Below are 12181 nucleotides of genomic sequence, written 5' to 3' on the forward strand. Positions count from 1 at the left end.
AGAAATGGAACTGGAAAATATGGGGAAAGTTGTTCAGTTAAGTGTCACCTTTTATATTTTGAGTAGAAGGCATCTGATGACATACTACCCTTCAATTACTATACTAGTTTATTGCACTTTTTGAAAGTTTGAAACTATCCAAACAATCACTAGTCAAGGATTTAGGGTTTAGGGTAGGGTTTGGATAGGAATGGGCTAGTTGTCTTGCACAAGTTGAAAAAGATGTGAAGAAAAAATAAAATAGTCACATTTCATTACATTGTCTCTAGATGAAGTTACAATAATTGAGAATACTTCCTAGGTGTTTATATTGTAAACGATATTTTTTGTCAACCCTTTCTACTATTTATTGCTAAATTGAATTGTAGTGATATAGTGGAAAATTTATATGATTTATTAAAGAGTACTCTAATTGACTGTGGAGGTGTGGATAATATGGAGACTACCATAAAGTTTGGGTGTTGGATTAGATAGAGCTTTGGTTATGCAAGGTCATAAAGGTGATCTTTGCAAAAAGATCCAAAATGATTTGGTACCCTACGTTATTCCCATTCACTAAATGGCCCATCGAATGAATCTAGATTTTAGAATTGTCAGCGATTTTTGTTGTGTTCATAAACTGGAATCTTTGATCAAAGAGATTTACCAATACTTTTTTCGAAGGCCAAAACAAGTCCAAGAATTTCAACACTTTGCTCGAGGACTTACTGATGGAAGGAAGCTTCTTAAAGAAAATGATACCAAATGGATCTCTTTGGATGGACCAACACATCAATTATTCTCTGAATATTTGTCATTTCTTGGACTAATCCACTCTATGCGGGAAAAAATTCCTTGGCTCTATTCAAGTTTAACTAATATTAAGATACTCTTAACTTTAGCAGCTATTCTCCCCATGCTATAGGACATGAGAAATATTATGAGAAAGGTTCAACAAAGAGTTATGTACATTGAAAACTATGTAAAATGACATGTAATAGCCTGGATACTCTATATTGATTACAACCATTAGATTAATCAAAGTTTGCAAAGTTGATAGAAATCAAAGATTTGAAAAATCTTGCAAATTTTTAACATATTGGTACAAATAATGAGGTATGAGCCAGGGTACATGGAGTTGACATACCAATGTAGTACTATGCTCACAATGACCCTGACTCCAACCCCAACAAATCAGGAAGAAAAGCAGAACCAGAGAAGTTACTTTAACTTATTAAAATTGAAGACTTCAAGAAGATCGTTGACTCTATGCTTGAGTCTATCAAATGAGTTTTATGTAATCTTTAGTCAAAAATTAGATACAAATTCCCTCCAAAGGAACTTCTCAAGGCAATGTCAATTTTTTTTCCTTAATATTGTCTCTAAACAGCCCAAATACTTCTCAAAGGATGATGATTTTGATTAAGAATTTTTGCAAAACTAAAGTAATCAATGGAGTAACTATAAAAGGAATTTTAGATGAACCTCAACTGAGAGGTCAATCATTTTGTTTTGCAAACATAATGAGGGAACAATCTAATCTTATGGAGAATCGAAATGAAGAGGGAGTAGTAACAAAGCTTTGAAAAAACCTTGGTCAGAGAAATCAGTTTTCAAGCTTTGAGAGAGTCAATACTAGAATATTTCAAGCTTACTGATTTATGTTTGACAGTGATATTGGGTTTAGTGGAGGATCAGAGAGTTTTTAGTACTTTGGGCTTCCTGAAGTCAAAGGTTAGAAACAAATTAGACAAAATTTTGGATAATTGTTTGAGGCTCTATAATTCTAGGTATGAAGTAGATAGTTTCCCACATGATAGGGCTCTAAGCATTTGGAGAAAAAAATTTCAAAGAAGAGGGACGACCAACATTTCAAATTCAAGTGGCAGTGGCAATAACAGTGGTAGTGGAAATATCACAAATAATGGCATTGGCAATGGTTCATGTCCCGATATTGGAATCAATGATTATGAAGTTGACTTTGGCATACACACTGATAGTGAAACTAAAGAAAATGCAACAAACAATCAAATGTTATATGAAATAAATGACGAAGATTCTAATGATAGTAATGATGAGTTGGTCAAGTTGGATTAGCAACTATAGTAGCTTCTATGTGAGTCAAGTAGTCGGCTAGTAGCTCTAGTCTTACCAATTTCAATTCAAATGAATTTATGTGCTCTAATCTTACCAATGCCTAAGACTATATCTACTAATTGATTGTCTCTATAGAAGTCAATTTATACCCTTTACTATTATAGATGCTTAAAGAAATGTAAACATGTTACATGTTGAGATTTTCATTGAAACTAGTTTTTAGAGTCTAGACATGTTGAGAATTTCATTGATTCTACTTTCTATACATGATATTTTCATTGATTATGGTTTTTATATATGTTGAGATTTTCATTGATTCTAGTTTTTATACATGTTGAGATTTTCATTGATTCTAGTTTTTAGACATGATATTTTCATTGATTCTAGTTTCTTAAAGAAATTGTAACATAACACATTTTACATAACAAACTTTCTTTCAAAAAAATATATTATAACTTATAAATTTATAAATCAACGTGTAACATAATACATAATACATTTAACAATTACAAGCAATTATACAAATTTAGAGCCTAGAGAAGTGGAATATCGAAACCCTTTGCAAATGACCATGAATTCCCTTTTATAGATACAAGGGAGCAACAATAGTTGCAAATTCATTTGTAGTTGTATATATAATATGATTACTACTACATTATGTGTGTACAATCACATTCCCAATTGTACATTTTTTTCAAGTAGGAGTAGGGAAAAAAAATTCATATACTCTAGGTAGTAGGTTGTCCAACTATCTCGATAGGTTGGTTCCTATTTCCTATAACAGTTAACATTAAAGAAAGTCAAAATTAAATTCAAATTTTAAAATTAAAGATCAACAAGTAACAAAATATTTATACTACTATCATTTGCTAAGTTGTCACTTGTTAGTACTATTACTGACACTAATAGGTTGAGTAGATGACCCAACTCCAAGGATGTTCTTTAGGTCACTTCATTCTGCATCATTTGGAAGCTCTATATTATTTAGGTTCTACATAAATATTTGTAACCTCATCAATGCTAAATACTTCGAAGAGGTATTTTTATATAAATTGGGGAATTTATCTATAACTATATTCAATGTTGATAGTGGTTTTATGCAACTTGCAATTCTTTCTGGAGTGGTTTCCTCATGCAAGTTGCCTAAATCAGAGTTCATGATGTTGTGCAACATATTTTTACTCATTCTTTTGTCTAATAAATATATTCTTACATGTTTTTAGAGCCAAACCCATCTCTTGTCTTTACTTCTTTGTGACAAGTTCTTTCATGTAGGTGTTCTACAAGGTCTATGGATTTGATTTCTCGAATCCTTCATTGTATCATGGCAGAATTTGCTAGAGCTTATTCAGGTTTATTGAAAAAAGAACAAACAAGGGTTTGTTGGATCAGATCTATAGTAGACCTCATCATTGAGCTTGCAGCACCCAAAAACCCCTATTTTCATATAAAACACTTTGATGTGGAGACAATTGACTTTTGTGGCAAAACAATTTGCCTCCAAGGCCTTACGACCCTCTCGACATGCAAAACAAGAATTTTTTTGCAAAAAATATTAAAGAATCATGTAGAGTGCATTTTATTTTGTTTTTTTAAAGCATTGTGGTTATTAAATGCTCAGGGGATTTATTAAACTATGCGCATTATTCTCTCTAACCGCAGGCGCAAACCACTAATCGTATTTTTTCTAGCCACCATGATAAATTTTTAGGAAGTCAAATCGTTGCTCTGGCCACCTCTGTCAGCAACCCACAATTTTGCTCGCTCGCCGCTCTACGATTCCTTCTCCACTCCCACACCACTCAAGCTCTACTCAGAGTCTTCAGCGCCCAACTCGCGGTCATATGTAGGCTCAGTGGGTTTATTTTAGCTCTAAAGGTTTTTTCACAGTTTGTTTTGCTTTTGGAGAAACTGTTGGTTTTTTTGCAATATCTACAACATATAATATCATTTTTGGACAAACAAGATATTGTCAAAAAGCTTATTCCAAGATGAATGCAATGATGCCATTTTTTCTAGTTTTTTTTTCAATATGGTACCTTTTTTATGTTGAAGTCAGATGATCAATTTTGCATTCTAGGGAGCATACTTTTCTCATTTTAGCTATATTTTTCAATCTGAAAGAAGCGTCAAAAAGCTCATCTCAAGCACTTTACAAAAAAATTTCCCTTTTTCATCAAAATTTTTCAAAGGTACACATGTTGCTCAATTGGAGCATTTTTTCCTCTTTCCTGTATACACTTTATATCTAGCATCTAGGGTTCAATTTTTAGCATTGTGGAGTGAGTTTTCTAATTCTTGTTTCAATCATTTACATCAGTAAACCAAAACTATATCAAAACAAACACCTTCTAAAAAAATGGTCGAGACCTCTTCTTGTCTAGTTCATATAAACCCACATAACTATCACACATAGATGTCTATCATGCAACGACTTCTATGTTCAAAAGGTTTGTGGTCTTGTTTAGATAAAGTTTAGTCGATTATTTAGAGTTCCTATCAGACCTTGCAGTACACAAATAAGATGGGCAAGGCCATGGGTTTGATTTCCTTGAATGTTTCAGATAGCTTGTAGTTTCATCTTAATGGGTGTAATACTTTTCGAAAGATGTGGCCCAAGTTCAAGGAATTGTTTGGTACCATCAATGAGTTCAAAACACTTAATATTGAGGTAGAGCTTACATCACTTTTACCTAATTCATTTCCCTCCATTGAGGATATTCTAATGAGGTTTAAACAACATAAATCTTTGTTACAAGGTTGTGGAAAAGTGAAGACTACTAAGGAGGGCATTTATCTAATTGTATCAAAGCTTCGAGGAAACTTTCAAATTTTCTCCTCTACCTTCCATTCCACTATGGATATTTTGGGTTCTAGATTTACCATGCCCATATTTGAGGCATTGTGTAATTGGTTGACTAGAGAGAAGGCCAAGCTTACATAGTTGGACTCTAACAAGATTAAAGAACTAGGCATTGGTTGCTCAGGCATCTACAGGGAAGTCAAAGCAGAAACCAAAGCCCAAAATAGATTCAGCTAGTTGTGAGAGTTCCTCCAAGCCATCTCCTGGATCAAATACACAAAAATCCACTCCGAAGGGTAAACCTTCTAAGTCTAGTGAGTCTTCCTCCATGAATAAGAATTTTATAGGTGATCCTTGTAGTTTTTGTGGCAAGGACATCCAGTTTCCAGGTGTTGGAAATGTCTTAAGGCTTTAAAGGAGGCCATGTAGCAGCACAGTATTGCTTCTCTAAAGCAACCACCTCCTCCTTCAGGGAAACAGACATGCTCTTTTTGCACAAGCATTGTCATCTCCTACTACTTGGATCATTGATTCATGTACTTCTCACCATACCGTACGCTCACCTAATTTGGTTACCTCACTTGCTCAGAGTGTTGCTACACATATTGTAGTTGGTGATTACAAAAAATTTAGTTTTAGGTTGTGGCACTATTTCTTTGGATGGTAGTTCTCTATAAGATGTTCTATTGGTTTTGGTCATGTCTCTACGAACTTCTTGTATGTCTATCAGATTTTTCATTTTGGCCCTAGTAAGACAATTGAGTTCTCACCACGTGATGTGGTTATTTGAGACTTCCATGATACTCACTTGGTTATTGCAACTGGGAGTATTGATTTACAACCTCACTTATATCAATTTTATGGCTTCGAGAGCTCTAATTGTACACTTGTTTCTATTGTTGCTCATGCAGACACAGTGACAAAACTTTGGCATGAGCATTTTGGCCATGTCAACTACAGATATCTACAACAAATGAGTGTACACAAGCACTAGTGGCAAGGCTACCTTGGATCTCTTGTACTAACGGTGTTTGTCGAAGTTGTGCACTTGGCTAACATTACAGAGATCCTTCTCCAATAGGAAAATCCACATGTGCTAAGGCACCATTGGAGTTGATACACAGTGATCTTATGTCATTCCCCACTCCATCTTTTTTAGTTTCCTAATATGTTCTTACCTTCATAGATGACTTCTCTAGACACTGTACTTTTTGAAGTGCAAGTCTGATGTCTTTGATTCATTTAGAATCTTTAAGACATTTCTGGAGAAGTATGGTCTTTTTGTCATGCATATACGCAATGACAATGGCAGGGAATATGTGAATCAGTCTTTCAAAGATTTTCACACTGAGCATGGTTTACATCATCAATTCACATTTCCTCATAATACCCCTCACTAGAATGGGGTTGCTGAGAGAAAGAGATGAACATTACAGGAGATGGCCAATTGTATGATACAATCTTGGGCTATGAGTTCTTCATTTTGAGCTGAGGCTATCAATTCTGTCAACTATGTTTAGAATTGGATGACTCACAAGTCATTGTGACATTTGACTCCTAAGGAGGTTTGGACTCATGCCAAGCCCAATGTTTCTACATTTTGTATTTTTGGTAGTAAGGCTTGGGCATTTATTCCAAATGCTCTGAGGAAAGCCATGGAGAGGAAGAGTCAACCACTCATATTTTTTGGCTACTGTGAGGATGTGAAAGCGTATAGGTTGGTTGATTCTAATTCCAAAGAGGTCTTGTTTTGGCAAGATGTCCAGCTAGATGAGCATTATCCTCAAATAGGGCCTTCATTACCAACTTCTCCCTCACTACCCATTACTTCCTCTTGTCCTCTACAAGAATATGCATCCTTTGAGGAAGATCTTGATGATGATCCACCTCCCCAAATGTTCAAGGAGTTCCCATGTGGGCTCATGATACTATTAATGCAACTAGACCTGTGGCAGGAGATCCTTTAGATACTCATTGTACACATTCTCAAACATCTAGTATGGACTATTGAGTTGTGCCATTTCAAATGACCCAGAGATTTTTTCACATGTGACAAGACACTTAAAGTGGGATAGGGTTAAGGTCAAGGAGTACTCTTCTTTGATGAAGAACCACACTTAAGATCTTTGTCCTCTTCTTAAAGGAACAATGTTGGTTTGGTGCAAGTGGGTGTATAGTACCAAATTTGCTACAAATGGTTATATTGATAGGTATAAGGCACATCTTGTTGTGAAGGACTTTTCACAAGTGGAGGGCATTGATTACTCCAAGACCTTTGCTCCCATCACCAAGATGAATTATATTCACCTTGTACTCTTGCAGCTTCTCAAGGATGGACGGTATTTCAGATGGATGTGAAGAGTGCCTTTTTGCATGGAGACCTACATGAGGAGATCTATATGGAGCAGTCTAAGAGTTTTGTTCAGGACTCTTCTATGGTGTGCAGACTTCGGAGGTCTTTGTATGGTCTCAAAAAAGCCCCTAGGGCTTGGTATGAGAATATGGATTCCTTCTTGCTTTATGGTTCACATGCTCTTATTATGGTCTTATAGTGTACATTTGGTGTCATGGGGTTGATCTATTGATACTTGTGTTATATGTCGATCTCATTATTTCTGGTAGCTCACACTCTATGATTTGAAGTGTTCAACGAGCTTTGAGAGAGTAGTTTGAGATGATAGACCTGTATGCACCCTAAAATGGTCACTTAGACTATGGGCCCCCATTATTCAATTTATCAAATTTCTTGAATCAATCATTTGCAATATTTTATTAAATCAATTCAAATCAATTTCTTTGATCAAATTTTAATTAATTCAATTATTTCAATATTTCCTAAGGTTTGATCATTTTATCTTAAGTGTTATTTAATTAAAAGAAAACCTCTTTTTTAATAAATTAATAAATCCACATTTAATTAATTAAGAGAAAAACCCCTCTTTTAATTTAATTAAATATTTCCTATTTAATTAAAAGAACATGCTGCCTTTTAATTAAATAAAATCCCACGTGAAAAAGAAAATTAAATAAATAAAAATTAAACCCACTTGAAAAGATAAATAAATTAAATTTTTAAAAAAAAAAAAAAAATTCCTCTACACTTAAATGCGCATAACTCTAAGTGGGATTCATCTTTTTCCTCTTTCCACTTTCTTCTCAAACACTCATCTTTTCTCATTGGTGGAATTTTGTCTCACATGGATCAAACTCTATTATCCCATATTGGTTGTGAGAAGCCACCCACCTCCACATTTTCCTTTATAAGGAGCCCTCTCCTCATTTTCATATAAAGCAATAGAGAGAGATATAGAGAAAATAGCTCGTTGCTATAGTATTGTTATGTTATAGGTTTAGAGAGCGATTTTGGAAGAGTTTGAGCCCTAGGGTTTGGACATTGGAGCTTCATTGCAACTTCTCTCTTTTTGTCTAATTCTCTCTTACATCCATGGCTTTCATCATGAGCTTTCATTCTTGCATTTTTGTATTATCTTAGAGTCGTATTTGTTTTCATAGATTAATATTGCATTGTTATTTCTTTTCATAAATTAGATTTCCTTTCTTCCATTGCTTTGTATTGTTATCATTTAGATTAGTTTGCATCTTCATTTGCATTCATATTTTGATCTTTGAATGTATGGTTTTATGGTGTACTTGCATGGGCACAAACTATGTCAAACTAAGGGCCTCCATCACAAACCCTTGCACTCCATGAATAGAGAGCTACAAGCCACCATTTGAGATCTCATTCATGAGCAATATTGGATATAGTGACTCGTAGAAGTGAGCTCACATTTTAGGCATACAAGACCTTGGACTTTTGCGCTATTTTTTAGGCCTACAAGTTGTTCAATCTTTGAATGGGATAGCCATAGTCCAACAAAAGTATGCTCTTGATATGCTTCAAATATTCTACATATTTGATTGCAAGTCTGCTCCTAGACCTTTTCAGTTGAGTGTTGTTTTATCTATCACTTGCTTTACTCCTATAGTAGATTCCACTTTATATAAACAACTTATGGGTAGTTTGTTGTACCTGACGTGCACACGTCCTAATCTTCCCTGATCTCTTGATTCTCACATGATCATGATGAGTCATTGGCAAGCTGGCAAACATATTTTGAGGTAAATTAGGGTTACTACATATTATGGCATTCACTATACATCATGAGATCCTCACATTGTTGGTTATATAGACTCAGATTGAGTTGGTGATATTGAAGATCGAAGTTCTACTTCTGGCTTTTGTTTTCTATCTTCGTCCTGATCCTATCACATGGTCTTGCAAGAAGCAACATGCTCATGCATTATCATCTATAGAGGCAGAATACAGGATAGTTGTGCTACCTAGTCAAGAGGTTTTATGGCTTCCATAATTGATGACAAAGTTTGGTTTTACCCCTGATAGTTCCACCTTTCTTTGGTGTGGCAATGAGAGTGCTATACACATTTCCCGCAACCCAATTGGGCATAAGAGGACCAAGCACATTGAGCTTTATATGCAATTTATCAAGCATTTGATTCAAAAGGGCTCTCTTAGTGTGGAGTATATTCCCATTGCTACACAGATTGTGGACATCTTCACTAAATCTTTTGCATCTCATCAGTATCTTCAGTCGCATTCTATGCTTGGGGTGAAGAAAGTTGTCTCAAGGGTCTCAGTGAATTCCCCCGTCAACGTTACCTAAGGAGATTTGAACCTGTGACCAATCTCTAAGACCACTCGTTACAAGTTAGTATTGTCGTGCACCAAAAGGTCAACCTATCAATGCTTGATACAACCACTAGACGTATAGAACACAAGAGGCGGTTAGACTTATAGACTTAATGTCTCTTAAGGTTGGCAAGAACATTGCTTTAATACTATGTAATGTCATCTTTCAAAATCACCTTACATTTTTCCTTAAACCACAAATCCAAAATAAAAGGGGGGGCAAAAATGTAGTCACACGTGTAATTCGTATTCAAAGAAGATGAGACAAGATGAATAAATTTCTAAATTTTGATCTTTTGTATTAGATTGACCTCTTACATTGATCTTTATCAAATAGAAGAATTATTGTCCCCAATCTACAATCAAAATATGAATAATACTCTTTATTATTACACCCTTTTTTCTTGGAACAAAATCTCCTTTATACTTTATAGGTGAAAGGGTCACCACCTTTCATTAGGATTGGGTAATCACTTTTCATTGTACTTTTAGAATAATATGTTACTCTCCAAATTGGTCTCCCTTGGATGTCCTCAAATGAAACATTCTCCCCTTTATATATCCCAATGTAGGAGAGAGTCACACCTCTTCAAGCCACAACCTTCCACAATTATCACCCTTCAGAGGAGTCACAACCCTTCATCATTTATGCTCTCTAAAAGAGTTGCGACCGTTCATAATTGTACCTATTTAAAAGAGTCGGAAAAAATCATACCTACAACCTTTTTGATGTGACAATTCTTCATAACTTTTTCCCTTTGAAGGTGTCAATTACTTTCTCCTCATTTCCCTTTTCTTTTCTATTAATATTCACTTGTTCAACACATTCCCCTTTTTATCTTTCTTCCCTTTCAAAAGTTCTCTTATCGCTCTTGTATCCCATGTTTCAAGGTGTCTAAACTTGTCATTTCATAACTATTGACCCTTCATTGACTTAACTAAATTTAATTATATTTTATTTTATATTTTATTTAAATTTTCTTTTAATTTTATTATTTATAATTAAATCCTATCTCAATGTAAATTGATTTGCTGACATATCAAGGTATTTGCCTTGCCAATATTTACAAATTAGGGCAATTGGCCCATAATAACCGTATATTGCACCATTAAATCAGATACCCTGCAAGATTGTTTGGCGTATTTGTGATTTGATTTCTATACACTTCTCAGCAACAATGTCACTCTGCTTCAAGGAAAGATAACTCTTTGGCTCTGAAGATATTTTACCGTAATTTTTCCCCTAGAAGTGTATGAATTGTATGCTTTTATTTGCAAATCAGTTGTCTATTTCTTTAATAATTCATAATTTTCGAGTCTATATCCAAATTTCTCTAAATGGGAATCCTTGTAATTGATTGTAATTGAAACTCTGTGTCCACGAGGTAATTAGAATTTTGTTCATTCTTTCGGTTGACAGCAAAGAAAACAGAAAATAAAAGCTGTTTAGCCGGGTTTCTTTTTTAAAAAATAATTTAAGAAACTAGTTCGAAGAAATTCAAAGAATCAAAAAATTTAAGAAAACGAGAGAAGAATACTGATATGTATTGTGTGCAGAAATATGTTATCAGAAGTCTTCCGAGCTCTCCAAGCAATGCACTTTCATAAGGGATTGATTCTTTTTAAGGGTTTTGATCAATCTCGCTACATAAGGAAACTGACTCTCTGCAGCTTAAACAGAAGTAATCAGATGATTACTACAAAAATAATGCAGACATTCATTTATGGTACCTCTAAACGACAGGCGCTATTTGGGAATATTCTTGCAGCAGCAGGAGCTTCCACAATGCTTCTGTAACAATGGTGCCTCTAACTTCTTATCAACCAATTTCATCAAGGCATGGGAAGAGGGAATACTGAGTTTATCTTCTCCCCAAAGACAAGGGCATATTTGCCATGTCATGGTCTGCTCCTAAAATTTATGTTTCCCCATTTCATCTATACTGAAATCGTGATCAGTGTGAAGACACTGGTAAAATGTCAGCTGAGGTTTTCAGTTATCCACAGGTTGCAAGACGGCATCAAGCCCCCCCAGCATAACCGCTGCACAAACATGTAGGAGTACTACAACAGAAGCCATACAGACATACACATTGATGTCTATTAAAAAAAACTTGAAATTAACGATGAAAGTGCTACGAATAAGATTAAATTATTGACAATGTTATTGGAGAATATTTAATAAATTCATGTATAGATTCATAACAAAAATAGACCTAATGAACTAATTAACTCCTGCCATGTCTACTACAATACATATAGGACAGTCAAGTGTTTATTTACTATGTGATCCAATTGTTGGGTGCTATGCTTGCAATGAAGATGCTACAATTGCAATACCTGTAGGGTGCTATCCCATTGAAGCATAGAACAGAACACTTGCAAAGGGGCATTAAATACGATGAGCTAAACCTACTCTTATAATAATAGACCAGCATTTACCTACGAAAATGTTTTTTGACAAATACAGAACTGAATTAGGATCTATAACAGAATTTTTCCATATTCAATCACAATTGAATTAAACAAGACGACTTTGCATGTTAGTGCCAGTAATGTTTTCGAAATCGCATATTTCTTCATGAATATAA

Source organism: Cupressus sempervirens, chromosome 4 (assembly GCF_028749045.1).
Source record: "Cupressus sempervirens isolate cs-2001-9-10 chromosome 4, ASM2874904v1, whole genome shotgun sequence".
NCBI classification, from domain to species: domain Eukaryota; kingdom Viridiplantae; phylum Streptophyta; class Pinopsida; order Cupressales; family Cupressaceae; genus Cupressus; species Cupressus sempervirens.